Below are 4083 nucleotides of genomic sequence, written 5' to 3' on the forward strand. Positions count from 1 at the left end.
AAAAAAAAAAAAAAAAAAAAAGAAATAATTGACAAGTGCACTTCTAACTGAGCCACGGTTTAGAACATCAGTTCAGGAACAGTGGTGAGCGTTGTACAGATTTTGCTTTCCTGCCTCAGCTTTCGTAAAGGCACTGATGGTTAAGCAGCACTTAACCAGAGAACAGATAACATACAGACTCTAAGCCACTACAGTGTGACTGTTGCAGATCATTTGCCCTGACTTTCCTCATCAGAGAAACGGGGATGCTGTTTTCTGTCACAGCTCCCTTCAGGGTGGTTGTGAGAAGCAAATGAGGCTATGACAGGTAAGGGCTGTTTGACAGAGGTGTCAGAAGCTCCTACAGAGACCACACTGGCAGCAGCGGTGTTCTTAACAGTTTTGAGAAGCATGCTCCATTTTATTTTATTTTATTTTATTTATCTACTGATTTTATAATGGAGTCACGCTCTGTCGCCCAGTCTGGAGTGCAGTGGTACGATCTCGGCTTACTGCAACCTCTGCTTCTGAGTTCAAGCGATTCTCTTGCCTCAGTCTCCTGAGTAGCTGGGATTACAGATGTGCACCACCATACCCAGCTAATTTTTGCTTTTTTAGTAGAGGTAGGGTTTCACCATGTTGGCCATGCTGGTCTCAAACTCCTGACCTCAGGTGACCCGTCCACCTCAGCCTCCCAAAGTGCTGGGATTGCAGGTGTAAGCCACCGTGCCCAGCCCACACTCCATTTTAGAAAGGAAGGTTGGGGAACTTTCATCCAGGACACACAGCATGTAGGGATGACCAGTCTCCTTAGTGGCTGATTACCAAAGAGAGGCTATCCCTGGAAGATTGACATGAAGCTGTGCTCAGTAACAAGGAAAGAAATAGAAGAGAGGACCCAGTTCTGCAGAAGCCAAGGACTTTCCCAAGGTTCACGTGAGGGCTGCTATTCCCCACAACCTGAAAGAGCAAAGATCAGAAAGAGTTAAAAACAGAGGAGATTATCATTGGTTAAATTGTGTGGAGCTTTAAAAGTGAAGATGTTTATCCAGACACATTTTTCAAAGCTCAGTATGGACTAAGATCGTATCTACATTCTTGCTGCCATGTTTTGCAGTGTGCTCTTCATGGGATTTTTTACATAGTTTTCTATGAAGTCAGTACTTAGAAATCATTATAGTGTTCCAAATATAAGGAATTCACATTTTGAAAATGTTTTGCTGTTGTCCAGCCTTCTTAACATACATATTTAATTACAAGACATGAGGATTAATGGGACTTTGAATATTTAAAGCCCTTTTCTCGAGATTAATTTGATTTAATTATTCCTGATATAGGCGTCTGCAGCGCTGGTGACTTGCCACATGGCCAGGAGTGTGAGAGCAGAGGGGCTGAGACCGGGACTGCTCTCAGGTTGGCTTCTGGCATTTTACTTCCTTCTCTACTACTGCCCCTCCCCTCTCACTTTTAGCTCACCACTTTGTCTTTTCAGTTTGCTGAGGAAAGAAGAAAAAGTAGTAGAATTTGCCTTGATGCAGTTTACCGTGTAGCTCACTGTTTTCAAAGTTGTAATGTTTAGTGTACATCCATTAGTGTCTAGGAAAGTAAGATAACAGAACAATTTCTATAGCCCTTCTCTCCCAAAGACAAAACAATCCTCCCTTACACCCTGGCTTCCATCCCAGGGCTTGTATGGGGAGGAGGAAAGTACACAGGCCAACAGAACATGGACCGAGAAAGGGGCCTCCTGACATTAATCATGTTTTATCCTTGGAATTCTGAAGATGAAGATCAAGAGGCTGTGAAGCAAAGAGGAGGAGATGGTTTTGTTCAAGCTCACTATGTTCCTTTCCACCTCCAGCTGCCACAGCCAGGGGAGCTACCTCCATGCCCACCTATCTGTGGTGGACATTGTCCATGGGCAGCCCAGCCACTGGAAGCTCATGGCCCCCAGTGAGGCATAGAGGCAGAATGAAGAGTGACCTGCCAGGAACCAAGATGGCAGCTTGAGGGCAGGCAGAAGCTGCCTTCATCCAGAGCGTGGCTCACTGTCAGCAAGAATCCTGAGCCCTCTTTTCACCCCTCAACCTTTGCTGTGTAAAAATTGCTCAAATCTGACACCCTCCTGCACATCTGGAAGCCTGTAGGGTGACAAAGCTACAAACCAACACTCTTCCACCACAGCCCCCCATGCAGGAGCTCCCAGGCACACTTTCCTTCTTGGGGAAAATTTTACTGACCTCTCTTTTCGTCACCTTAAAAACCTGAGGCATATCATTTGGTTTACTAGAAGAAAGAACTCTAAAGTTTTATTTTTCCTAACCATATGTGAGTTGCCTTAAAGAAGACACTACTTGGACACCCACTGGAATTGCTGTTAGGGTGTTCGGCTATTAGTCAAGTCCTTTTTTCTCAGTGGCAAGGGAACAGCCACCACAGCCTGAGTAGAACTGGGAAAGCTGTACAACTACATGGGATGGGCTTTGCTGCTCCTGACGTCAATCAGACTTGATTTCCAAAAAACCTAAGGAACATCGAACTGCACGGGCCAACCCCAGGAGAAGCTGCTGGCTGGTGCTTCCTAGAGTAGGTCAAAGCTGACAAACTCCAAGAGGAGCTTGAAGCTCAGCATTTCTTTTAATGCAGAGGCTGAGCTCAGAAGGCCCAGCTTGTGGAAATACAGGTCTCACCATCACAGACCAGCACCTGAAACTGCCAGATCAAATCAGCTTGCTGCTGTCTTGATCCTCTTCACACGTCCCATCTACTGGGCCTTGTCCTTAGCTCAGCAGTAGCCAGCCTTCTCACCAGACACAAGTGATGCTTGTCCCTATTCTTTGTGCAAGCTGGAGAACTCATGTCTTATTTATCTCTTCTCTGTGATGATGGCCATAGCAACTAAGCTGTAAATTTGCTCTACTTGTCTTGCACTTTTAATGGGTTTTATCCAGACACTGGTGATAATTATATGACTCATTGATTATCTATTGCCGTGCTGAGCACTTTAGAAACAATTCTGATCCTCACAGTAACCCTGAGAGGGAAGTGTTGACATTGTCCTCATTCTCCTCCGTGGGCTCACTAAGGCTCCAGGTTAAGTGTGCACTCAGAGGATTAAAACTGGTGCCTGTCTCCCATCACGAGACTTAGAGAATGTCTTATGTGTTCAGAGAATTCAGATGAGGTGGTTAAGTCATGATGTTATGTGCCTGTGGCCTTGTCTCTCCACATGGAGGATGGCGGTGATACGGGACCCACCTCAGGATGTGGTGAGCAGTCTGGCAGCACCACTCAGATATAGACACCTCTGGGCACTGTTGTAGGAAAATAACCGTTGTCCAGTATTGAGCTCATATGTTTTCTCATTTAATCTTTACCTTAGCCAGGTGTGGTAGTGTGCACCTGCAGTCCCAGCTACTTGGGAGGCTAAGACTGCAGGATCACTGGAGCCCAGGAATTGAAAGCTGCAGTGAGCCTCCAACTTGTGCATTGTACCACTGTACTCCCGCCTGGGTGACAGAGACCCCATCTCTTTAAAAACAAAACGAAATCCAGCAAGGTATTTTGTTTTCCCTGGGAACAAAGAAGCCAGGACCTGCTCAGGGCATGAGCCACCACACCTGGCCACTTTCTGCATTCTTAAAGAGTTTGTGACCCTGTCATGGTTGGCTGTGATTCCATCACACAGATGTATGTTGGTTTACCTATACTTGCCTCTGAGCTAGAAATGTAGGGTGTTTTCTGGTTTTGCTGCTATAATTAATGCAATGCCAAATTTATATGTAAAGCTTTTTCTTTTTAGAATTATTTCTTAGGATAGATCCCCGGAGTAGGACTCTTGATTCCAGGAGAATCCATTTGCTTAAGACTCTTGGAGTACAATTTCAAATTTCTTTCCAAAAGTATTCTACATGGTTATTCTAACTGTAGTGCATGCTACTTATTTAAAAGTAAGCCGGCACAGTGGCTCACACCTGTAATCCCAGCACTTTGGGAGGCTGAGGCGGGTGGATCACAAGGTCAAGAGATCGAGACCATCCTGGTCAACATGGTTAAACCCCGTCTCTACTAAAAATACAGAAAATTAGCTGGGCATGCTGGCAC

The 4083-nt window shown here is 45.4% G+C and overlaps 1 protein-coding gene across 4 annotated transcripts in view; it reads left to right on the top strand.

Annotated features, from left to right (window-relative positions):
* RNF216 (ring finger protein 216) overlaps positions 1–4083 on the top strand; it is a 166622-nt gene that overhangs the window by 96712 nt on the left and 65827 nt on the right. The window contains exon 14 of one of the 4 annotated variants that reach the window (XR_005201115.1): positions 1317–1392. The exons of the other annotated variants lie outside the window; for them this stretch is intronic. The gene's annotated coding sequence lies outside the window, so the exon portion shown is untranslated. The remainder of the gene's footprint in view (positions 1–1316; positions 1393–4083) is intronic. 4 annotated transcript variants of the gene reach the window in all.

Source organism: Cebus imitator, unplaced genomic scaffold (assembly GCF_001604975.1).
Source record: "Cebus imitator isolate Cc_AM_T3 unplaced genomic scaffold, Cebus_imitator-1.0 Scaffold82, whole genome shotgun sequence".
Lineage (NCBI taxonomy): Eukaryota > Metazoa > Chordata > Mammalia > Primates > Cebidae > Cebus > Cebus imitator.